The sequence below is a fragment of the Rhinatrema bivittatum genome, chromosome 2 (genome assembly GCF_901001135.1).
Source record: "Rhinatrema bivittatum chromosome 2, aRhiBiv1.1, whole genome shotgun sequence".
NCBI lineage: Eukaryota > Metazoa > Chordata > Amphibia > Gymnophiona > Rhinatrematidae > Rhinatrema > Rhinatrema bivittatum.
Window position 1 is genome coordinate 595,743,544 of NC_042616.1, and position 26,863 is coordinate 595,770,406.

Genomic DNA, 26,863 nt, shown 5'->3' on the forward strand with positions numbered 1-26,863 from the left:
TGGTGGGATCCATAGAGAGAGGAATAACCAGTAAACAAAAGAGGTATTGATATTCTTGTACAAGTCCTTGGTGAGGCCTCAACTGGAGTTCAGTGTTCAGTACTGGAACCCATATCTCAAAAAGGATAGAGACAGGATGGAGGCAGTCCAAAGAAGGGCGACCAAAATGGTGAGGGGTCACTATTGTAAGACTTATGAAGAGAGGCTGAGGATTTGAATATGAATACCCTGGAAGATAGGAGGTGCAGGGGAGATATGATACAGTCTTTCAGCTACCTGAAAGGATTTGACACACAAACTTTGAACTGTTTCTGTTGATCACAAAATGAAAATCCAGGGGGGAAGACTCAGAACCAACATAAAGAAATATTTTTTCAGGGAGAGGGTGATGGATACCTTTCCGGAAGAGGCAGTGATGAATGCCTTTCTGGAAGAGGCGGTGAGGATGAAAACAATAAATGAATTCAAAAGGGCAAGGGATAAACATTGTGGATCCCTAAAGGCTTGAGGATGATAATGAAGAAAAGGGTACATGGGTGATTACTACACTTAACCAATTTAGCCTTGATGATTTTAACACAACTGCAACATCGCTCTCTGTTTTGACATCAGGGCAGGGATAGCGTTGCCAACTGGCTCCAGATTTTCAGGATAGATTGATCCAGTCCTGGCTTTACCCCATTGTATGCTAAGACTTATTCTGATTTCTCTATTGCATTCCCCAAGAAAAGCAAGACTATAAGTACCTGCATGCAGGGGAAGTAAACCAGGACTGGATCAACCTGTTCTGAAAATCTGGAGCCAGTTGGCAACCCTAGGCAGGAAAAAAAGGGTATTGGATTCTGAAGACAGCCAGCGCTGGGCCCCGACTTTTACTGGGGTACTGATATGGTGACATTTGGAATAAAGCTTCTATGGCCAAGTCCAAAAGCAAAAAACGTTCAAGCAGCATTGTCTGATTTATCAGGAAGGCTGCTCACCATGTAAAAATGTTGCAATAATTTTGTTATGGGTTTGACAGTTGCTTGGTAATGCTTGTACGTATTACTATTACGTATAACGTACGGCATGGGTATAACCTGCACAGAGCGTCAGTTACTGCCTTTGCAGACATTTGGAAGTAACCTGCACAGAGCGGCAATTGCTGCCATGGGAAGCTTGCTGGGCAGACTGTATAGACCATTTGGTCTTTTTCTGTGACAATACTATGTTATGTAATCACCAGCTGAATTGATTGCCGCAATTTCCTAATCAGTGGCATCTCACAGTACAGTGCGATGACTCCAGCTCCAATAAAGTACTGCTTTGAGAAGTTTGGTAGGTGCTAAAGCAACTGATCATATCAAGCCTATTCTATATCAACTTCACTGGCTTCCAGTAGAAGACATGCTAAAATGGAAAACTCTATGCTTTATCTTCAAATGCTTAATACACAGGCCTCTGAATACCTCTCCTGACTTCTCACCCCTTACATACCCTCCAGGGAATTCTAGTCTGCCAAAATGGCTCTTCTTCCCTCCACCGACCGTGCCAGATTGTCCAGCACAAGACTCTGTGTCCTCAACTATTACACGACAAAAATTTGGAACAAAGTAAGTCATGCTACCTCAAGTTCAGGAAAAAAAACCTAAGGCATGGCTTTTCAGTAAGACTTTTCTCAAAGATCCACATCTTCGGCCCAACTACTTGAATTCCCGATGAAAGACTGTATTATATACAATAGGGACACAACTAGGTCTTGAAACTATTCACAAATGGGGTTCCTTATGCTGAATCCCAATGCTATGCTAACTGCAAATTCTGATTCAACTGTAAGCTGTTCTAATGCCTCTGTTCATTGAAATTTATTGTAAGCCCCTTCGAGATCAACTTTGGGAAAAGTGGAATATCAGTTGTTCATTAATAAATAATAAAGTAGCTCCCTTCCCTACTCATCTGTTCCAGGACCATCTGCTGCATGAAGAAATCATTTATGGCATCTTGAAACTTTACTTTCCTTGCATTCCTGGATGAGAAATTTACCCAATTAGTAGTGGGGGAATTAAAATATCTCATTATTATTGTGTTGCCAGTTATATTAGTCTGTCTTATTTGTTAACATTTCATTGTCTGCTTCACCATTCTGGAAGGTGGGCAGATAGTATACACTCACTGTATATTCTACTTCTTCACATATGGAATTTCTATCCATAGAGATTTCAGAATGCAGTACCAGTTTCATCTGTTCTATCCTGTTGATATATTTTTTACTCTGCTGTTAGTGTCCCATTGGACACTAACAGCTGTTAGTGTCCCTTTTTTTACAATGTCTCTAAAATGCCTGTTTTCTATATTTTCATTTAGTGTCATACATTCTAACTCTTTTAATTTTATTTTTTAGATTCCTGCCATTTGTATACAGGGCCTGATTTATAAAGCTTTTTTTCCCCATAGATACTGAACAGGAGAAAATGCTTAGCCAATCTGGCCCATAGACATCTTTTTTAATTCTTTATTTTCAAAATTTTGAAATTAACCCAAGACAATTCTTGTACAGAAAATATTTGTTGGCTCATAACATTTCTTAATAGGAAAATTAAACAAGAGCAATTACAATCATTTTTCAATGATCACCAACAATAAAATTATAAGAAAATGGGTGGGAGGCGGATAGGAGCAACACATACAGGCAAAATCAATACAAAGAAGAAAATAGGCCACTAGCCTAACAGTGCAACAGCTCTATATCTATCATGTTACCGGGGCGGAACTAGAGGTTCCTTGGGATAATGACCGTAAAAAAACTCTGTGCTGGTCTGGTTCTTGATAAACACAATTAACATTATGATAACGAATACAGCATTTTGATGGATATTTTAATACAAAACTTGCTCCTAACTGCAAAACCTCAGATCTCATTGAGAGAAATTCCTTACGTCTCGTTTGTGTAACTTTTATTACATCAGGATATATCCAGATTGGGTAGCCAAAGAAAGCTACCTGCCTATTTCTTAAGAATAACCTCAAAATATGATTTCGTTCAGAAAGAAATGCAAATGATATAAGCAGGGGTCTTCTCTGGATAATCTCTGAATCCAGTGACGTTTCCAAGAAATTAGTTAAATCCAAACTTATAGCTTGAGGCTCAGCTGGTACTTGTTCTGTTACTTGATCTTTTTGCTGCAGATAGTATGCTTTAACAATGACTGGTATAGCAGACTCTGGGATCTTTAGAATCTGTGTCATATATATTTTAAACATATCTAGAGGGGGTGTTAGCTGTTGAACAGGAAAATTTAAGACTCTTAAATTATGAGCCCTCAATGCGTTCTCCACTCTCGCTAGTCTTTTATTAAAGATTTTTTCAGACAATATTAAGTTCTGTTGAATTTTTTCTGGTGTATTTATTCTTACTTCCAAATCCTGTACTTTTTTATTAAATGATTTTACCAAATTGTTGTTTGATATTGTCTGTTCTCTAGTATCTAATGTGATTTGAGATAATGTTTTAATAATGTTCTATTGATCTCAGTGCTGACCAGATACCTTCGAGTGTTCCTGTATTCATATTAGAGGTTTCAGATCCTGCAATCATAGTTCTCAAACAGTTTTCTCCCTCCTCCATAGTACCTTTTCCGCACTGCACAAGGCCTTGCAGGGACGATGTTCCTCCGACCTGTTGTTGGTCTTGCACTGGTCGCGGTGCTGCTTCCTCTAACTTTGTTCCCTTGTAAGCATTTCCTCCTCGCGATCCTCCTGGGTCTCTCCCTCCGGCAGTAACCACTACTCCACTCAGGTATTCCGCCTGAGGAGCCTCTGTTTCTGCCGAATCACCTGCAGGGACTTCGCTGTTAGATACGAGTGCGGGCCGCTTCGGATCTCCGGGGCTCAAGGAGGTGTCAGGGGTGAGGACGCACGCTCCAGCGTCTCTCTCCCAGCGACCTGGCTCACCGGCGTGGAAGCTGTTGCTCCCCCGAAGAAACAGTCAATGCGAGGCTGAGAGGACTCCTGCGGGGGTAAGTTGTCGCTCACCCCTCTCAGTCTCCCCTTTCTTTTAGTATGGGGCATTTTGAAAATGTAGCAAGTAGAACAAAGAAACAGCGATTCACAGACGGTCCTCACAGGTCCTGTTAGGCGGCGGCCATCTTGCCTCCTGGCCCATAGACATCTATGTGTATTCTGCTACCTTTGTATGGTACCTTGCCTGCCTAGCACAATCTTCATGGACCCCAATCAGTGAACATTTCTAATGAGCAAATGTTATTATTTAGGAGAGTTGTGGGTGGATCCTTCGACCGATGGCAGATGACCAGGCCCCCGGGGGAAGATCCCGAGAGGGACCACCGGTCAGGCTCAGAGTTAGGAGACAGATACACACTAGTTCTTTTATTAGACAGTATACTGAACCACCAGAGGTGGCAGTAGTGAGCTGGAATGTCCGGATGGGCTGTAGTCCCTCAGATACTAGAACAGCAATCCCTGGAGGCTGAGCTGTAGAGAAACTGAAATATAGTGAGTAGGCAGGGTATGCAGAGTTCATGGACAGAACCTGATGGTAACACTCACACGATATCTCATAGAAGCCCAGGAGCTGGAATGAAGTAGGCCCTCGAGGAGCGAGTACCTGGTTTCAGGGAAAGCTCTGAGAGAGCAATGATAACTCACAGATGTAGTAGGCAGTGATGACTTCCAGGCAGAAGTGAGTTCCGAAGAAGTCCGGGAATGAGGGCCCTCGAGGAGCGAGTACGGTTCCAGACTGCAATCTACAAAGTAAGAGAGAACGAGGCCCCCGAGGAGGCAGAGTAGCATAGATAGAACAAATCCTTATCCTTTTTAACTTGAGTTGTTAGCAATTCAGAGACCTTTAAATATCTGAAGTGGATGATGTCATATCAGGGGGATGCCCCTGAGGTTCGCGCCACTTCTGGTTCATGAGGCGGGGCTGCGCCGCGCGCCCACCCGTAGGCATCAGGTCAACATGGCAGATTGCAGCATCGGGCCGGTCCGACGACACCGGACAAGGACGGCCGAAAGAACCCACAGCAGCCAGCCTTCCATCAACCCTGGAGGGAGTCGCCAATGCGGTAAGGTGGGTGGAGTGGAGACGTCGGGCAGCGAAGGTCGCAACAGCAAATCACCAGTAACAACAGATATCCTGTCCCTATTCCTATTCTGCTGGGCACTCGCCCTGGAGATGCGTCTTTGGTGCAAGAGGTTAATACATTGCCTGGATGGGGCAGTTCCCAGCTACAGGATCACTTCCATCTCTCCCTTCTGGTGATCTTTCTCTTCCAAAGCAGCACATGATATGACAGAGTGGAGGTGAGATTTCTTTACTGTCCTTGAAGGTCTCCACTGTCTGCCTCGGTGCATTCAGTTCTGCCACTCTAGCCTCCAGAGACAGTATTTCTTATAGGACAAGCAGAATGGTAGTCCTCGCAGATGGGTGACATCATCAGATTGAGCCCTGCATGGAAAAATTTTGTCAAAGTTTCTAGAACTTTGACTGGCACACTGAGCATGCCCAGCATGTCACTAACCATGTGTCCACGTGGGGACCCCTTCAGACTCTATTTTCTGAGAAATAGTTGCCTTGTGGTTCTGGAACTCTGCTCTTTAGTAGTTTTCCTTCAAGTGTTCCCCATCGTTTTCAACTTTTTCTGTGCCAGGTCCCTCTTCTCCATTCAGTGCCCGTACAGCGGCGTGATAGGTGTCTGTTTTTCCCTTCATTGCTGTCGATTCCTGGTATGTTGGCTGTTTTTCATGGTGTTGTCTGGTTTTCAATGGTGCCCTCAGTGCCCACGGACCATGGCTATCACCGATCCGCATGAGGTCTGTATCCTCTGCTTGGGGGCATCGCATGATGTCCGCGGGTGCCATCTGTGGGAGTTGGACCACAGGATTCAGATGGTGGTGTTCTGAGCCCTGCGTGGTATTAAATGTCCACTGGTACCGGTCCCCATGCTGGTGCTGGAGCCTGTGTCGTCTCTCTTGGCGCCCCTGCTAGAGCGTCTGGATGTCCTTTTGGACATCCTTCTTCCACAACTGGTGCCGGGAGGACTATCGGTTTCTCAGCAGCCTCCCATTATTGAGTCCTCCAAGGTGGAAGACTCACTACAGCCATTGGTGCCTATAGGGTTGTTGGGCCCGCGGCCAGAGTTTCCTGCTCCCGTTCTGGGACTGTCGGGGATCTCTGTGCCCTCAGTGCCTTTAATGCCCTCAGTGCTGTCGCCTTCAGGATCGTTGATGCCCCCGGGGCCCTCGATGCCCAAACTGAGAGGCCTGGGTGGGGGCCCTCCACACTGGCCCCCAGCAGATCTTAGCGAGGAAGAGGTCCCATATGACCCCTGGGGTGACGACACTTTGGAATCCTCTTCGGAGGATTCTGGAGATCTTCTCTCAGAGCCTTCTTCACCAGATGAGAAGCGTAGATCTTCCCCGGAGGGTCTTTTCTTTGTGGGCTTTGTCTGGGCCATGGCTGAAGACATCCCATTTCAGCTCCTCACGGAATAGGACGCTTGCCACAAAATGCTGGAGGCCCTCCAGTTTGTGGATGCTCCAAAGGAAATAGTGGCTGACCTAGTCCATGATATTTTTAAGGAGCTTCTCCTCAGGATCTGGGAACACCCATGTCCGTTCCTCCGGTTAATCGGAAGGCGGATGCCATCTACCTGGTCCAACAGGCATTGGGGTTTGAGAGGCACCATCTCCCACACCAATCGGTTGTGAATGGAGTCTGCCCTTAAAAAAGCCAAACGCTCTTGCACCCATGCCTTGGCTCCTCTAGGGAGAGAGCACAAAACATTGGATGCCCTGGGTAGGAAGGTGTATCAGGGCGCTATGCTCATCGCCTGTATCGCCTCCTACCAACTATATATGACCCAGTACATCCGGAACCTGTGGAAGCAGGTTCAGGAGCTGTCAGAGCGCCTACCTCAACAGTATTTGGATGCCTTCTCCGCGGTAGTTCATCAGGGTCTGAAGGCAAGAAAACACGAGGTGAGGTCCACTTACAATGTTTTTGAGACAGCAGCGAGAGTGGCTGCAGCAGGTATCAGCACCCGCAGGATGGCCTGGCTCCATGCCTCGGACCTTCGGCCGGAGATCCAAGAAAAGCTGGCAAAACTACCCTCTATGGGTGAGAATCTCTTCGGGGATAAGGTCAGGGATGCGGTGACCCAATTGAAGGACCACCATGAGACCCTTCAGTATTTGTTGGCTAGTGCTTCCGACTCACCATCCTCGGTCAGGAAATCCTCATGACAAAGCTTGAGGAAATCCTTCTATCGCCAGAGGAAATACTATCCCCTGCCTCGCGGGCTCGCACACCCGTGTTGGTTCCAGAGGTCGTTCCCTTCAGCAATGGACCCCAGGCCTCAGCAGAGCCCCTGCCACGGATTATAACTGGGGAGCATGAGTCAGATTGCAGTACCCTTGGCATTCTGCCCTCCGGTTGGAGGAAGACTGTGTTACTTCGTGGACCACTGGCCCCGTGTTACGTCGGACGAGTGGCTCTTCACCATTGTTCGCTGAGGGTATCGGCTGAACTTCTGGGACTTCCCTGTGGACTCTCCCCCACATCCATCATGGGCTTTGTCTACTCCTCAGGAAATACTCTTGCCAGAGCTCTCTACACAATGGTCGGAGTGGTGGAACCCGTTCCCCTCTGCCAGCAGGGCACAGGATTCAACTCTCGGTATTTCCTGATACCAAAGAGAACTGGGGGTCTACACCCCATTCTCGACCTGAGAGCCTTGAACAAATTCCTTTAAAATTAAAGGTTCAAGACGGTCTCTTTGGGCATCCTGATCCCGCTCCTAAGGAGAGGAGACTGGCTCTGCTCCCTCGACCTGAAAGATACCTATGCCCAAATTGTGATCTTCCTGGGTCAAAGTAAATATCTTTGCTTTGTGGTGAGAAAGGATCACTTCCAGTATCAAGTATTTCCATTCAGCACACCTCTGATGTCAGGGGGTGCACGTCTTCTCCTACTTGGAAGACTGGCTGATCAAAAGTGCCACTCAGCAGGGGGCGCTTTGCTCCTAATGTTTGACCATCCAGGTGCTACAATCTCTGGAGTTTGTCATCAATTACTCCCAAGTCCTACCTCAGCCTGTCACCAAACCAGGGCTTCATCGGGGCCAGACTGGACACGGTTCAGGCCAAGGCGCTTGCCTTGTCGTTGCTGGCACACTTGGTCTGCAGCCATCCACAGGTTTCTGCCCATCTGCTGCTTTGTCTTTTGGGTCACATGGCTGCGTCTGTCCATGTCACCCCTTCGGCTCGCTTGTGCATGCGCAGGGCGCAATGGACTCTGTGGTTGCAGTTGCAGCAGGCATCCCAGGACCTCGAAGCACATGTCTGCGTCACTCCACTTCTTCAGGTCTCCCTGTTCTGGTGGGAGGATCTATCCAAGCTGGAGCAGAGGGTCCCCTTTCCCTCAGGTGGTGATGTTTCCCCCCTGGGTTGGGGTGCACATGTAGACAACCTCCACACTCAAGGTCGGTGGATGGCTCAGGAATCTTTATGTCAGATTAACGTCTTGGAGCTTCGAGCTATTCAGTACACCCTTTGGATGTTTCAAGACCATTTGTTCCACAAGGCAGTCCTGATCCGGACAGATAATCAGGTAGCAATGTTGTACATCAACAAACAGGGAGGCACTGGGTCGTTCCTCCTCTGTCAAGAGACAGTACAGATTTGGTCTTGGGCTTTGTCGCAGGGCATGCTCCTGAGAGCAATGTACCTATCCGGAACAGAGAATTTAGTGGCGGACCATCTGAGTCAAGCGTTCCGGCCACACGAGTGGCAGTCCAGATCTTCCGTTGGTGGGGAACTCTGGACGTGGATGTCTTTGCCTCCCCCTACAATTGCAAAGTGAGAAAATTCTGCTCCCTGTTCAGGATGGACGGACTTCCAGCCTCGGATGCCTTTGCCCAGCACAGGTCTTCTGTACGTGTATCCTCCTCTTTCACTGGTCATGAAGACTCTCTTGAAGCTCCAGCAGGACCAAGGGACCATGATTCTTGTGGCCCCTTATTGGCCCAGTCACGTCTTGTTGCTGCTCCTTCAGGACCTGTCAGTCAGAGACCCCATCCATCTGGGGACCTCTTCTGATCTGATCTCACATAATTGGGGCAGGCTGCGCCATCCAAACCTCCGAGCATTGGCCTTGACGGCCTGGTTATTGAGCACCTAGTCCTGCAACCTCTGGACCTCCCTGACGTCATGTCTCAAGTATTGGTAGCTTCCAGGAAGCCTTCCACCAGGAAGTCTTATCGACTGAAGTGGAGGAGGTTCTCTATCTGGTGCGAGGATCATGGCTTGTATCCCTTGGCCTGCTCCACTCCAAGGTTGCTTGACTAGCTGTGGCACCTCTCGGAGGCTGGGTTAAAAACAAACTTGGTCAGAGTACACCTGAGTGCTATCAGTGCTTACCTTCAGGGTGTGGGTGGTATGCCCATCTCTGTGCAACCCTTTGTGAGGCAGTTTCTGTGGGGTTTGCTTCAGCTGAAGCTTCCCCTTCAGCCTCCTGTTGTGTCAGACGAGTCAGATGATCTGAATGAAATCACTGTGAACCTGGAAGATGTAGTAGGCCAGATTGACAAACTAAAGAGTAGCAAATTACCTGGACTGGATGGTATGCATCCTAGGGTACTGAAGGAACTAAAAAATGAAATTTCTGATCTATTAGTTAAAATTTGTAACCTATCATTAAAATCATCCATTGTATCTGAAGACTGGAGGGTGGCCAATGTAACCCCAATATTTAAAAAAGGCTCCAGGGGCAATCCGGGTAACTATAGACCAGTGAGCCTGACTTCAGTGCTGGGAAAAATAGTGGAAACTATTCTCAAGATCAAAATCGTAGAGTATAGAGAAAGACATGGTTTAATGGAACATAGTCAACATGGATTTACCCAAGGGAAGTCTTGCCTAACAAATCTGCTTTTTTTTGAAGGAGTTAATAAACATGTGGATAAAGGTGAACTGGTAGATGTAGTGTACTTGGATTTTCAGAAGGCGTTTGACAAAGTCCCTCATGAGAGGCTTCTAAGAAAACTAAAAAGTCATGGGATAGGAGGTGATGTCCTTTCGTGGATTACAAACTGGTTAAAAGACAGGTAACAGAGAGTAGGATTAAATGGTCAATTTTCTCAGTGGAAGAGGGTGAACAGTGGAGTGCCTCAGGGATCTGTACTTGGACTGGTGCTTTTCAATATATATATATATATATATATAAATGATCTGGAAAGGAATATGACGAGTGAGGTTATCAAATTTGGCGATGATACAAAATTATTCAGAGTAGTTAAATCACAAGTGGATTGTGATACATTACAGGAGGACCTTGCAAGACTAGAAGATTGGGCATCCAAATGGCAGATGAAATTTAATGCGGACAAGTGCAAGGTGTTGCATATAGGGAAAAATCTGCCATTTGGATGCCCAATCTTCCAGTCTTGCAAGGTCCTCCTGTAATACATCACAATCCACTTGTGATTTAACTACTCTGAATAATCATGAGTATTTGTTGCCCTAGGAGAGCCTTCAATCATGCACCCCCCTCCCATAACTTACCTATTGGCAGTGCCTCCAGCGCACTCCATACATTGCCAGTATTGGTCTGGCATAGCATCCCTCTAGGCCACTCTCTGGAGTCTCTGGCAGGATTTTTCCACTTCCTAAATTTTGGCACTCTTAAGTGACCACTTGGTTTGCCTAATGGAAGCACTGGCCCTGGTGTTGGCTGTCTGTTGACTTGTTTGTATCAGAGTAGAACAGAAAACTAGAAACATTTTTCCTCAGTTCTATCCTGCGATCTCAGACTGGCTCAGGATGCTTTCCCCCTCAATTGGGGAACAAGTTTCATAGATGTGTTTCCACCATTATCACTGATTGTCGGAACAGTGCAAAGGCTGCTGCAAGACTGTGTTTGTTTGATTCTTATAGCCCCAGTGTAACCCAGACAGACATAGTTTACATATCTTGTACAACTTTCCAGCAGTGCACCCATATATCTGAGGACAGATATGTTGTTAACTCAAGACGAATGAATGCTTTATCATGCAACTCTTCCATATTTCAGCCTAACAGTTTGGATTTTGAACACTCAGTAATTGCACATCTCTTTTTGCCTAGAGTGATCATAGACATTTGGGTTCCAGTTAAACAGCCATTCACTAGAAAGAGCTATACCTTCAAATGGATTGGATATTCCAAATGATGACAACCGAAAACCTTGGACCCATTTTCTTGCAAGCTCAAGCACTTGCTAACATGCTCCTCCTTTCTAACTCATGCCTTGCTACATTGTGGATGAAAGTACACCACAGTGCTTTAGCGGCTTACCATGTTCAAGTGCATGCTAAACCCAAATTTACTCATCCACTGATCAAGTTTTATAAAAGGCTTGTGCCTCATTAAGCCTCCAACACAAAAATCTCCAGTTCCGTGGGACTTCAGTAGTGTCTTTTCTTAACTCATGAAGCTGCCTTTCAGGCCATTACATATGGAATCTCTTAAGTTCCTAACATGGAAAGTAGCGTTTCTCATCACTGTCAGCAAGCTCCAAGCTCATGTCTGTCTTAAACCATACATGCATTTCTTCCATGATCAGGTAGTTGTTCCCACTCACCCAGAATTTATATCAAAGATTGTCTCTGCTTTCCATATCAATCCATCGAATTATCTATCTTTTTTCCAAGACTGCTTGTCCAAGAAGGAGAAAGAACCCTTCATAGCTTAGATTATAAAGTGCCTTCACCTACTATGAGAGAAGAGCTCGACTGCATTGCCAGGCTTCACAATTATTTGTCTCATATGACCCTAACAGTCTTGGTGTCACAGTCGTCAAACGTACATTGTCTACCTAGATAGCATAATGCATTTCAGTACTGCTACACCTTAGCAGAATTGCATATCACAGACTCTGCAAAAGCTCATCAAGTCAGAGCTATGACTTTTACTGTTGCTCATCTTAGAGAAGTGCCCCTCGAGGACACTTGCAAAGCCACAACATGGTCATCAGTTCATATTTTTATTTCCCATTACTGTCTGGACAACCTTTCAAGAACTGACAGCAAATTCGAACAAGCAGAGTTGTATAAACTATTCTTTCAGTAGTCTACGCTCTATGGTGGGTCTGCATTGCTTGTTCAGTAATCACTCTGATGCAACCCTCAGCTTAGGACTCCCCACATATAATGGCTAATTCAGCCTGCTTATCCACGAAAAAAGCAAGTTTGCTCCCAGTAAACTGTGTTTTCCATAGATATCAGGATGAATTAGCTATGGAATACCCACCCACCTCCCTGGAGAGTTGATTACCTAGGTAGATTTAGTTACGATATAGGCTGAGGAGGCTCACAAGGCAATGCCCACATGGAACTCCCACACATGCTCAGTAGAGCTCAAAGCTCTACTAGCTAGGAGAGATTTCAGTTCAGTGCCACTGGAATGATAGAAAACATTGTTTACAGTGAGCAAACTTGCTTTCTCTGATGTACCTGAAAAATATTTTATCATTTTGCTTTACTTCACAATCTGTTCTTCCACTCATGAATGTGTACTGTCTAACTGTTCAGGAAAACAAAAGCTATGACTAGTGCCTGCCTGAGTGCTTACATTGGAAATTTAACTCCTGTGTCTGAGGAGGAATAAACTCACAGTGCTGGTGGCCAGTTTTGTCCATTGCTCTGCCCAGTGTGGCACTTCAATTTAAACCCAGGAAGGACCTACATTTCCATTGTAAGTTTAGCTGAACAATGCACAGTACGCTAAAGTCGGAATGCACAACACTATAAAGTGCATACTAGTTATCTGAAGGTGCCTGCTCCAGAGAGCTTATGTTTGTTTAGCTGCAGGTGCAAGCCCAAAAGAACTTACACTGGAAATATAACTCCTTTTTTGGTCTGAGGTGGAGTAAACTCATATTTCTGGTGGGCAAAGTCATTCTATTGCTGTACACAGTGTTGTTGAAACATCTAGCACTTTCACATGGGCACATCACGAAGAATATCATAGCCACCAGAAATGTGAGTTAACCTTTGCTCCACTTCAAGCTAAGGAATTAACCAAATACAGGAGTAAGGAGGTAAGCGCTTGACGTTGAAAGTAGTTGTGACCAAAATGGCCTTGCATGCAAGATTGGCACTGGGCATTCCTATTTGTGTATACAATCTTACGTGCAAGACCATTTGGGCAAAGCATACCAAGTGAAATTGGGATGCCCAGTGCCATTCTTGCATGCAGGGTCATTTTGGTCATACTCTTTACAACTTCAAACACTTACCTTTTTACCCCTATTTTAAAACACTTTTTAAAGTGCCTTTCTGTATTAGTGCGTATTTTTCAGGTTAACTCATATTTTAGAGTGTTTTTTCCTTTAGTGCTCTTTTTTTTTTTTTTTTTTTTTTTTTTTACACTACTGTTCAGTTTGCATCCCATTACCTCAACTGCATCCTGCTGTAAATAAAACCTGTGCTAAAATTTAACTCATGTTTTAGTGTGGGTTTTATTACATCGGCACTGAATGGTAAAATGATAAAATATAGTAAAATGGAGAATCTAAGAACTTTGTCTCTCCTCAAGCTAGCCCAGCTCTCAGCATCTTCACTCCGTCTATTCAAACACTCACAGTGCTTCGAGGATCATTCCATGTTAAAATCCTGCATTTTGGAGTGGCAACTGCATAAGGAATGTTTTTAACAGTTTATGAACACACTTCTAACAGGTTTCAAAGGAGTTCTTATGTATTTTGACAATATCTTGATTGCCAGTGACTGAGAAGAGTTATCTGAGAGCTCACTAGAAGGGTTCCAAGTTGCCATCTTAAAACTTAATTTTTCCTAAAATGAAAAAGTGTTTTTAGAAATGACCAAAGTAGAGTTCTTGGGTAATGTTGACAAATGAAAACCTTGACTGACAGGTGAGAAGACAGAGCGGTCCCTGAAGCACCTTTGCCTTATTGCTAACGGGGATATACAAGCTTTCCTTGGTCTTGTCAACTTCTATGATAAGTTTGTTGAAAGACAACTTTGTGATTGCAGAGCTTTTGAACAAGAGAGTGCTGCTGAAGTAGGCAAGCTGACACAGACCTGGATTTGTCAATAGGCACACTAGGCCTGTGCCTAGGGAGGCAGAAATCAGTGGTGGGGGGCGAGGGAACAGCAGGCTGGCTGAAGATTTACTGCCTTCCAGCTGTGCTGAATTTCACTCAGCAGAGAATAGCCCTCTGCTTCCTGATCCAGCCCCTCCCTTCCCAGGCAACATGCAGGGAACAAAATGGGAGGAGAGCGAGTCAGGAGCATAGAGAGCAAAGGGAGATCATTTTGGCAAGATTAGGAGGGGCTGAATGGAGAATATTGGGGGAAAGAATAGAGGTTGAGGGTTAAGAGTGAATCAGATGGGGGGAAGGGGCATGTGTGTGTGTGTGAGTGAGAGAGAAGAGATTGATGCTGATGTGTGTATGCCAGATTGAGAGATAGAGAGGAGTTGTAAAGAGGAGCAGGACCCTCTTCTTCCCCCTCCCCTACCCACTGCAATTCAAGTTCTTTCGCCCTTGATCTCAGATTCTATTCCCTAGATCTCGGATCTTCCCTTCTTTCCTCTCCCTTCTCTTTAGATCCTGGTACCCACCCCTCAACATTTCCTACTCCCTTTCCCTCTTTCTCAATCCCAGAAACTCCCTTCTTCCATCTACTTTTTTTCCCCCCCATCCCAGATTCCTGATTTTCCCCCTTTCCTTGATCTTCCCCCATCTCTCTCCTCCCCATCCCCAGTCCTTTCTGTCTCTCTTCCCCTATCTCCATCCTCTTTCCTTTATACTCTTCCCTATCCCCAGTCCTTTCATCTTTTCCTCACCCCAGTCCTAGTCCTCCTCCTTTTCTCTCCCCCCATTCCTGGTCCTCTCACCCTCCCCTTCTCTTCTCCCATCCCTAAGATCTCCTTCCTGTACTAATAGTTAAGATCCCTTTTCCTCACCCAATTAAAACAAAAAAAAGTATACAGACACAAGCAAAATTGGAAAATTATTTAATTTTTATTATATGAAAGATGGAAATGATTGCCAACGTGCTTCAGAATTTTCCATTTTTTTTTTTTTGCCACAGAATCTATGCCTGAGCTGCTGGAGGAAACCGCGGGACTCTGCCTTACACTTCCTGCTCAGTGTTGTCTGGGGTGGGGGCGCATCAGTGCCTAGAGGTGGCAAATTCCTAAATGCATCTGAGATGACATGACGATTCCTTCTGCACAGTTAAGCGACTAGTGTCATCTGAAGCAGTACTGGTGTTTTTGTTTTGTTTTTTTTTAAAGCCCATCTGCATGGGTAAAGCACTGTTTTACCCACAGAGATGGCTTTTGCAGTTACTTCCTTTCTCGCACGATACCATTCCCTGTCACTGCATTAGTTTTTGTCTCGGTCACTCTGCCACACAGACTGGCAGTATTTTCAAGTCCGTGTACTTTACAAATGTACTGACCCTGCTGCAAACCTTTAGTTATTTACATGAACATGTAATGTGAAAAAATTTGGTTTAGCAGCTCTTGCCTTTACCAGATAGAAAGTTGTTGGTGAGTAAAATTAAAAGAAATAGTGCTGGAACACTGTGTACAGATGAGTAATGATCTGCAGTGGAACAATACAGTTAGTTCCATTACTGAGGAAGGAGACGCATACATCATTTATAAAGTCAAAAGTGCATTTAGGCAGTTATCCTTCAGGTGAGGATTAAGTATTCTATTGTCTTGCCTTTCTGTGTGATATTTATATTAGCGCAGAAAGTTACTGTAACTGGTTAGCACAGGGCCGGCAGAATGCCTTTGTGGTGGGTGGGGGGGGGCACAAGAAAATCAACCAAGCTCTGCCTCCTCCAGCTCCAGCTCCCGCTTTCAATTTCTTGCTTTACGGTTGTCATTCTTTCTTACATATATTCCTCATGTAAATCTTAGAGTATAATTATTCATTCTCAGACCAGCCAATACAAAGCTTGATGCTTGAAAACCAGACATGGTGGTAAAGGAGAAAACAATAAAACCAACCTTTCCTAGCGTGTAGCAGATGGACTCAAAACAAGTGGGTATAGTGTGCTCGTGCTAGCAGTTGGAGACGGATCTGACGTCAGCACGGGTACATATACCCCCGCAGGAAGTGCAGCAATTCAGTAATTTCCGTCTCCAAAGCAGTTTGGAGCTACCTTACGCTCGCTGAGCGTTTTTCCAAATTATAACGACTAAATTCTTAGAAGAAATCCTACCTGAAGACGAGCCCACACTCCTGCGGTGATACCCCTCGGGTCCCTCCCCCAGTTTGAGTTTCCCGAGGTGATTTCCGTGGTCCCTCGGAGGTGAGTGCCTCGGTCCGGTGGCCGGATCGCGGCAGGGACCGTAGCCCCCGAGTGAGAAGGGCTCGGGTGTGGCTTAGAGGCAGCCTCGGTCCCGGTGAGACTTGGCCCCCGAGCGATGATGACGTTTGGGCGCGGCTTAGAGGCAGCGGGTTGCACTTCCTCGAGCGCGCGGTGAACGGTACTCACCATCTCCCCCCCGCAGCCGGAGACCGCCCGGGTCGCAGCCGGGAAGCGCCGAAGACAAGGTAAGGCGTACATCTTTACTTACTGGTCTCCGAAGAGCGAGGATTAGCAGGGTCTGCCTACGTGGCAGCCCGCCAAGGAGGTCGCCATTTTGCCTGCTCGCCAGCCCTGGTTCGCTGCCTCGATCTAAGCGGGACGACGGGCGCGTATGTTAGGCGCCCGAAACGATTTGGGCGCCCATTACTGGTGATACGCGCACGCTGATAGACGCGCACATTGATACGCGCACGTTGATAGCATAGGCGCACATTGCAACGCGCACGCTGATACGCGCACGTTGATAGGCGCACGTCCACATGCGCACATGGTTACTCGCACGCTGATACGCACACGCTGATGCACACACATTGATACGCGCACGTTGTTAGGCGCACATTCATATGCGCACATTGATACGCGACGCTGACACGTGCACGCTGATAGCGCACTTTGATACGCCACATGTTAGGCGCACGTTCATTCGCGCACATTGCTACGCGTACATTTATAGGCGCTCATTGATAGGAGCTCAGACGCGATGGAGCGTAAGAGAGCCCATGCGGCCGCAGAGCCGGCACCTCCAGACTCAGGCATAAGAGCTCTAGGCCTCTGCTCAGCATGCCACCTCAGAGCCACACAGAGCGAGGAAACAGACTCCCTATGTGCCCAATGTGAAGAGGCCCTGGAAGTTCCAGGCCAGGGCCGTCTCAGCCCAGTTTGACTGCCAGTTCCTCAGGGAACACTCGAACCTAGCAGGCCGCGGTGAGCAGTCAGGGAACCCTAAAGACCTGGTGCCCCTACGGCTAGAACCTGCTTCCCTCTCCTGGGTGGAATTATTCAAGGGGATTCATGCCTTCATCAAGATGCAGTCTGATCCCCGACCGGACCCATACATACCGGATGACCCTGCCCCGGGACCCTCAAGACCTACGCATGGCCACCCGCCACCCGGAAGCCCCACTTATGGGGACTCGGATTATTCTGAGGAAGATGGCGAGCCCCCCGAGGAGGGAGAACTCCCCTCGGGGATAGAACCATATCGAACCATGAGACCTTCTTTCCTAAGGAGGATCTTCCAGCCCTGGTCTCTCAATGCCTGTCGGAGCTGGCTATACCGGGCCAGGGCACCCCAGGGGAACTCAGAATGAACCCCCTGCTAGAGGGCCTGCGTCCAACGGCTCACCATTTTCCCCTCCTACAAGCAGCACGGCAGTTAATCGATCTGGAGTGGAATGCACCAGACGCTTCCTTCAAAGGGGGTCGGGCTTTGTCTAGCATGTACCCCCTAGACCCGGCAACCAAGGAGCTGCTGGCGTGCCCGATGGTAGACGCCATAGTTAGCACAATTGTGAAGTGCACCACCATTCCGGTAGAGGGAGGGGTGGCCCTCAAGGATGCACATGACCAGCGCATGGACGCCATTCTGAAACAAGCCTTTGAGGTAGCAGCCATGTCCCTACGAATTGCGACCTGCTGCACCGTGGTGACGCGCTCCTGCTTATCACAAGCCAGGAACAACATCCCGGGAGAAGAAATGGAATCAGCTCTCTCGTTCCTCACTGACGCTGCCTCCGACCTAGTTCGTACAGCAGCCAAAGGAGTATCATCCTCAGTGGCAGCCAGAAGACACCTCTGGCTATGTAATTGGTCGGCCGACTCCTCCTCCAAGACTCGCCTCACGAGAATGCCCTTTAAGGGATCCCTCTTGCTCAGCAGCGACCTCGAGAAATTGGCTAATACATGGGGCGCCTCTCCATTACCCCGTCTACCGGAAGACAGATCCAGGAGGGCCCAGCGCCCTTTTCCTAGGCCATCCAGAGGTAGAAACTCTCAGCGCTTCAACCCTTACAGGGCTCGCTACCAAGCACCTCGTTCTCAGGCCAGGAACAAGTCCTTTCGGACTAAGCACAACAAGAGGAGAACCGGCTCGGGCTCTGGTCCCGGCCGCACTCCACAATGACAGCCGACCCATCCGGGGGTAGCATCCATAGGGGGCAGGCTAACCCTCTTCTACCGCAGGTGGGTCAAGATTACCTCGGACCAGTGGGTCCTCGCCATTATCCGAGAAGGGTATTACCTGGACTTTCTTCAGCTCCCGCCGGACAAGTTTGTGGAATCTCCTTGTTCACCCCTCAAGAGGGTGGCACTAGAAGTTACCTTGCGGAGGCTCCTATCCCTAAAAGCCATAATCCCAGTGCCTGCATGGGAGGAACATTCTGGGCATTATTCCATTTATTTCATAGTACCCAAGAAGGAGGGCACTTTCAGGCCCGTCCTGGACCTCAAGTCAGTCAACCGGCACCTACGGGTCCCCAGCTTTCGCATGGAAACCCTGCGGTCTGTCAAGAATGCAGTACAGCCAGGGGAGTTTCTCACATCCCTAGATCTGTGAAGCCTACTTGCATCCCAATCCATCGGGATCACCAGCGCTATTTACGCTTCAAAGTCCTGAATCAACACTTCCAGTTCCGAGCTTTACCCTTCGGGTTAGCCACCGCACCGCGAACCTTTACCAAGGTCATAGTAGTAGTGGCGGCGTCACTCAGGAAGGAAGGAATCCTCGTCCATCCCTACCTGGATGGCTGATCAGGGCAAAGTCCCGGAGGAGAGCCACCAGGCAACCAACAGTTATATCTCTTCTGGAAAGCCTAGGATGGGTAGTAAACTTGAACAAGAGTTCCCTACAGCCTTCTCAGTCGCTGGAATACCTAGGAGTCTGATTCGACACCCAGGAAGACAAGGTCAGTCTGACCGCCAAGAGGAGAGCAAAGCTCCGGAATCGTCTGCAGACCCTGCTGAGCACCACCCGGCCCACAGCTTGGGATTACCTACAGGTCCTTGGCCTTATGGCATCCACGCTGGAGGTGATATCATGGGCGCGGGCTCATATGAGACCATTACAACGCTCCCTCCTATCTCGGTGGAGCCCACGATCGCAGAACTACACCGTACACCTACCTCTACCAGCCAGAGTGCGGAATCAGATACGATGGTGGTTGCAGCCCGGCCACATGAGCCGGGGGTCAAGAATGTCCTCCCCAACCTAGACCCTGCTCACTACAGATGCCAGCCTGAACGGATGGGGAGCACACTGCGAAGAACTCACCGCCCAAGGGCGGTGGAACAGAGAAGAGTCGGCGTGGAACATCAACCGACTGGAGGCACGGGCAGTCAGGTTAGCGTGCCTACGATTTGCCCACAGACTTCGAAACAGAGCGGTCAGAGTGATGTCGGACAACGCCACCACGGTGGCATACATCAACCGACAGGGCGGAACCAGAAGCCAACAGGTATCCCTAGAAATAGCCCCCCTGAATGACTTGGGTGGAAGCAAATCTCCAGGACATCTCCGCCGTCCACATCGCCGGGAAGGACAACACCACGGCAGACTTCCTTAGCAGAGAAAGCCTAAATCCAGGGGAATGGCAGCTGTCACCCACAGCTTTCCAGATGATTGTGGATCAGTGGGGGACGCCGGGCATGGACCTACTAGCGGACAGGTCCAACGCTCAAGAACCCAGATATTTCAGCCGCAGGCGGGATCCTCTATCCCAGGGGATCGATGCCCTGGTACAGCCATGGCCTCAGGGGACCCTGCTATATGCCTTTCCTCCATGGCCCCTGCTGGGTGCCATTATATACAAGATTCAGCAGCACAGAGGCCTAGTTCTTCTAGTGGCCCCGGACTGTCCAAGAAGACCCTGGTACGCAGACATGAGAAGACTACTGGCAGGGACTCCGTTTCCCCTGCCTCCACACAGGGGCCTGCTGCGGCAAGGTCCCATCCTCCATGAGGATCCAGCTCAATTCTCTTACGGTCTGGCCATTGAGAGGGCTAGACTGAAGAAAAGAGGATACTCGGGGCCGGTAATAGATACCCTCCTCCGAGCGCGCATGTTCTCCACATCACTAACATATATAAGGATCTGGAGAGTATTTGAAGCCTGGTGCGAAACTCACAGCACCGATCCACATGCCGCTAAAATCCCTATCATTTTGGATTTCCTGCAAGATGGCCTTCAGAAGGGTCTGTCCCTGAATTCTATCAAGGTTCAAGTGGCAGCGCTATCCTGCTACGGTCCCCGGAGTGACGGCAACAGCATCGCCACACACCCAGACGTTTCACGTTTCCTAAAAGGAGTCAAACATATTCGCCCACCACTGAAGTGGCCAGTGCCCCTGTGGAACCTCAGCCTCGTCTTGGAATTCCTAGCAGGACACGCCTTCAGACCACTTCGAGGCCTGTCCCTCCGTTTGTTAACCTTGAAGATGGTGTTCCTGCTGGCCGTATGCTCCGCACATCCAACAAAGTACTGGAGAAAAGCTTGCACTTAACTATGTACACATCAACACAAGTGCAAGAAACAATGTGAGATCCTGGAAGAGTTTTAAAGTTTCATGTATATCATTTTATTGCGGCAACTCCTGTATTTCAGAACAAACAACTTTAAACACAGTACCCCACGCCACATCTCAGAGCTACAAGTGCTGTCCTGCCGTGATCCGTTTCTCAGAATCACTCCAGAGGCTATCCATCTTCGCACGGTTCCTTCCTTCTTACCCAAAGTAGTCTCACACTTCCACCTCAACCAAACCATATCCTTACCTACCACGGAAGGTTTGAAGAAGTCAGAAGAAGGTCGAATACTACGCCATCTCGACATCGGCAGGCTGCTGTCCAGATACCTGGAAATGTCAGAAGCAGTACGAAAGACGGGCCACCTGTTCGTCCTTCACAGTGGGAAGAAGCAAGGGGAAGCGGCTTCACGGGCAACCATCGCCCGCTGGATCAAAGAAGTTATCAAGGCAGCCTACGTAGAAGCGGGAAAACCACCGCCTCTATGGGTCAAGGCTCACTCTACCAGAGCGCAAGCAGTCTCTTGTGCAGAAACTAGGATGCTGTCGCCTGCAGAGATATGTAGAGCGGCGACGTGGTCCTCCCTCCATACCTTCTCCAGATTCTATCGTCTGGACGTCCAGACGTCCAAGTAGCCATGTTTTACATAAACAAAGAAGGAGGGTCAAATTCCTGATGCTTTGTCAGGAAGCAATACGGATTCTTCGATGGGTAGAGGTGTCCAGTGTCTCCCTTCAGGCCACTTACCTCCTGGGCTTGGACAACATCACAGCGGATCAACTGAGCAGGGTCTTCCACCCACATGAATGGTCCTTAAACCGGGACATAGCCCTCAACATTTTTCATCAATGGGGCTTCCCAATGATGGACCTTTTCGCTACAGAGAGCAACCGGCAAGTTTCGAACTTCTGCTCCATTTACCCTAGCACAGAGAGATACACACTGGACATTTTCCTCATCCCATGGAAAAAAGACTTGTTCTATGCTTATCTGCTGATTCCCCTCATCTCAAGGACCATTCAGAAATGTATCCAGGATGTAATAGACTTGATACTCATAGCTCCGGCATGGCCGAGACAACCCTGGTATGCTTATCTCATACGATTTTCTGTAGCCCTGCCCATCCCCCTGGGGGAAAGCCCAAAATTTCCTACTCAGGAGCACAGAACGCTCCTCCACCTGATGCACCTCTCCCTTCACCTCACAGCATGGAGATTGAGAGGGCTGTATTGACACACCTCAGTCTTTTGAGTGTAGTGGATATTCTCATTTCTTCTAGGAAGCCTTCCACCAGATTCAATTACAAAGGAAAATGGCATCGCTACTCTGAGTGGTGCAGGTTGAGGGAGATTGACCCGTTCTCATGCTCTCCTACATTTCTGTTGGAGTACCTTCACACTCTCTACCAGACTGGGCTAGCTACGGCATCAGTCAGAGTGCACATCAGTGCCATTCTGCCTTTCATCACCATCAGGATGGACTACCTATTTCCAACCATCCACTAGTTTCCCGTTTTATGCACGGCATGCTTCGACTATGTCCACCAGTCACCAAGCCGCCATTACCTTGGGACCTTAATCTCGTCTTGCAACAGCTCATGGAGCCTCCCTTTGAGCCTTTGAACATTTGCCATGTAAAATACCTCATATGGAAAGTAGTGTTCCTGGTGGCGGTAACTTCTGCCAGACGTGTTAGCGAACTTCAAGCCCTAGTTCATTACTCACCCTACTTGGAATTTTTCCATGACAAGGTTACCCTACGTCCTTACCCCGCCTTCCTACCTAAGGTGGTGTCAGCCTTTCATCTCAATCAATCACCTTGCCAACCTTTGTCTCAAAGCCCCACCATAGGGAGCGCCTTCTTCTTACACTGGACTGTAAGAGAGCTTTGGCATACTACAAACAGAGAACTCAAACTCCTTCCAGACCTTCACATTTCTTTCTCTCCTTTAATCCAATGCTCCTAGCCAACCAGTCTCTAAGAGGACTATATCCAGTTGGCTGTTGCAGTGTATGCACTTCTGCCACATAAAGATCGACAGCGCTAAAAAGCAAAGCCCATGCGCACCAGGTTAGAGCTGTTGCAACCTTCGTGGCTCATCTCATGAACATGCCATTATTAGACATTTGCAAGGCAGCCACGTGATCCTCTCTTCCACTTTCCACTTCTGCTTGGATCAGCAAGCGTCCTCTGATGCAGCGGTGGGTCTTGTCTACCTCCTTCGGCAAATAAGACTGTCTACTTCTAGTACTGGGTTGCTTCCCTAGATTTCCAAGAAAGGATCCTAAAATTCCACAACCCAGGGGCTTGGGATGCTCAGACAGCATGGCTAATTCAGCCTGCTATCAATGGGAAAAAGCAAGTTTGCTTACCATAAACGGTATTTCCGAAGATAGCAGGATGAATTAGCAATGTGGACCCGCCCTCCTCCCTAGACAGTCTTCCATTCAACCACTACGCGATGACAGCTTGGAGATTACAGACTGAGGAGGGGACTCTGATTTGCGTGGGAAGATGAATGTGCAGCCGCACAGAGTTAAAACTCTGTGGTTTTTCTGAGGAAGCTCCGCCTAGAGGTCGCCGTGGATGTCTCCGTAGATAACAGGATGAATTAGCCATGCTGTCTGGGGAAACGGTAAGCAAACTTGCTCTTTTTCGGGGCATATGTGGGTGTGCCCTGCTTACAGGCACATTATTATTGTAAATAAGCAGCAGTGGGGAAGAAGAATATAAGAACATAAGACATACCATACTGGGTCAGATCAAGGGTCCACCAAGCTCAGTATCCTGTTTTCATCAGTGGCCAATCCAAGTAACAAGTACCTGGCAAGTACACAAACATTAAATAAATCTCACGCTACTATTGCTTATTAATTAATAGCAGTTTATGGATTTTTCCTCTAGGAACTTACCCAAACCATTTTTAAACCAAGTTACACCAACTGCTGTAACCACCTCCTCTGTCAATGAATTCCAGAGCTTAACTATGCACTGAGTGAAAAATAATTTTCTTCGATTTGTTTTAAATGAGCTACTTGCTAACTTCATGGAGTGCCCCCTAGTCCTTCTGTTATCTGAGATAGTAAATAACTGATTTACATTAACTTGTTCAAGTCCTTTCAGGATTTTGTAGACCTCTATCATATCCCCCCTCAGTCATCTCTTCTCCAAACTGAACAGCCCTAACTTCCTTAGCCTTTCCTCATAGTGCAGCCGTTCCATGTCCCTTATCATTTTGGTCACCCTTCTCTGCACTTACTCCAGTGCAACTATATCTTTTTTGAAATGCAGTCAAGATGCGGTCTCAACCATGGAGTGATACAGAGGCATTATGACATCCACTGTTTTATTAGCCATTCCCTTCCTGATAATTCCTAACATTCTGTTTGCTTTTTTCATTGCCACAGCACACTAAGCCGACGATTTCAATGTATTATCCACTATGACACCTAGATCTCTTTACTCCCGATTTTAAATAAGCAAAAATGAAACAGAGCAGAGCTCCAAAACTGTGAGGCAACTGCACTGCTGAAAAAGAGAGTGAAAGGGGACCTCGTGTGGATGCATGGATAGTGGCATGTTGGGCATGCTCAGTGTGCTGGTCAAAGCTTCTAGAAAATTTGACAAAAGTTTTCCGTGCCAGGCTCCATTGGATGATGTCACCCATATGTGAGGACTAACTGTTGCACATCCCGTCTGTGCTCGGCCCGCACCCGGGCCTGCTCACCTCTCTAAGACCTCCGCGGGTCCCGGGTTGGCCTCCCCAGCAGCAGCAGCGAATCCAGCCAGGCCTCATGGTGGGGCTCGGCGTCCTCTGTGGCGTCGGCCTCACCCCTAGGTGCACGCGCGCAGACCGCCCGGACCCTTACAGGGCCAGGGGCAGATTCTAGCTCCACGGCACACCCTGATTAGTCTCAGCATAAAATGAAGCTTCTGCTGTCACTTCCTTGCCTTGGCAATCGGGTCGATCACATCGTGATTTCTAGTTTGCCTATGCGTTCCAGTCTGTGTTCGTTTCATTCCAGCCTTGTTCCAGTCTCGTTCTAGTCCTGTTCCAGTGTCCTTCTGTTCCAGCGTCCTTCTGTCTCCTCATCTCCCCAGGTAGTACCTCTCGGACTGTCTTCTTGGTACTGACCTTGGCCTGTTCTTCACTACGTTGATCGCTGCCTGCCTCTGACCTTCTGCCTGTTTCTACGACCACGTCTACTCGCTGCCTGTAACTGACCTCTGCTGACTACCGACCACATCTGCACGCTGCCTGGAACATACTTCTGCCTGACAGCTGACCACGTCTGCACGCTGCCTGGAACTGACCTCTTCTTTGGCTGACTACCCACGGACTGACTTCTGGTATTTGACCCCTGCTTTGGCTGACTACTCACAGACTCATCACTGGCATTGACCCTTGTATTGTCTGACCATGTTTCCTTGACTCTGGCCTTGATCCTTGCCATACATTCAGAGACTCTCTTTTGGCCTTCTCAGGCACCTCGGACTTCTGGCCTGAACATCAACCGCGCACCCTTGTCGTGGTGGGCACACCTCTGAACTTTCTCTCAAGGAGATCCTGCAAGGCCCACCTAAGACCAGGCGGCCCGGTAACCAAGGGCTGAACCCGAGGGAACCCCGGGTTTCTATTGGTGAAGCTCCAGTTAGCCTCTGCCTCCTCTTGTGCTCTGCCTCCTGGTGGCAGGCACTCCTTGGATTCTACCAGGGAGCCTACCAATCCTGCATTAGGACAAGGGTCCACCTCCCGGCGCAACACTAACATCCTGCTGACCTAGGAGAACACCTGTTACAGGTGAGCAACTGTGCTTTGTGACTAAAATAGTACTCGCAGAAAAAGCTTTCAAATTTTGCAATTTTTTTAACACATGAGTGAATGTGGTTGTACATAAGACTGCATTCTTTTAACATGGTTGCAAAATGTATCCAAGAAAATTGCTAAGGGTTCTAGAAGAGATACATTATTTGAGATTATAGGGTGTAAATATGAATTCACAAGAGACTTGTGTACCTTATGAACACCATACATTAAAGGTGTTCTAGGGTGAGCAATATATAATACTGGTGTTCTTTTTTTGTAAGGGAGTGTTCTCTTCAGAAATAAGATCTTTGATCGCTGTCTGCAATTGCACTGTTGGATCAATATCTAGTAGTTGATAATATTTTGTGTCCGACAAATGTTTTAATAATCTAATTTGTAATCGATGCAGTCTTGAATTACTGCGCTGCCACCCTTAGCAGGTTTGATGACAATTTGGTCATTCAGTGCTAAATTCTTTAATGTCTGTGTTGATTTCAGTTTGTTAAGTTAAGAAGACTTTCATTGAGGAATTCTTCATTTTTTCAATATCCTTGTTATGTTAGGAATTCTAGGAGGCGATCCAACTTGAGGGGAATGTGTGCCTTTGGGCTCGGCACGATCACAGATGAATCCGAGACAGCATTGAGGGGTGGAGAGGCGTTGTCCGAGCATGGGAGAAGACAAGTCTGACCCTCTGCCGGACCTGCATACTTCTGGAAGCCAACAGCATGATGTTGGTAATGAACAAGTCCTCCGACTGTTCCCAGCTCTTTCGGACCTGCCGCTAGGTATCGGCAAGAAGCAGCAGGCCGGACTGAGGATGAGGGCAGACGGAGGTCTTGTGACGTAGAAGACTCGAGACGAGAAGACTCTGGAAGAGACTAGGAACTTGGAAGGACTCTTGGACGAGACGAGAAGCTGGGAAGGTATGGACTTGGCACTGTCTCTCAGGGCACCCTACACAGCCCACCGACATGGGCAGACCCAATGGGCTGGTCACAGGACCACCCTGTCTCTGTAGTGCGCCCTACACAACCTGAGAAGGCTGGTCACGGACCACGCGAAGAATGGGACAAGCGCAGGAAGGGGAATCCAGCTGAGACAAGACTCCACTGACGAAGCAAGGTGTCCTCTGGAGAACCACAGGAG

General features: G+C 47.9%; 1 protein-coding gene across 4 annotated transcripts in view; it reads left to right on the forward strand.

Moving 5' to 3' along the window:
- The window catches only part of GREB1L (GREB1 like retinoic acid receptor coactivator), a 729,370-nt gene that overhangs the window by 299,374 nt on the left and 403,133 nt on the right, over window positions 1–26,863 (forward strand). The window contains exon 1 of one of the 4 annotated variants that reach the window (XM_029591105.1): window positions 15,102–15,237. The exons of the other annotated variants lie outside the window; for them this stretch is intronic. The gene's annotated coding sequence lies outside the window, so the exon portion shown is untranslated. Of the gene's footprint in view, window positions 1–15,101; window positions 15,238–26,863 lie in introns of those variants that run through there. 4 annotated transcript variants of the gene reach the window in all.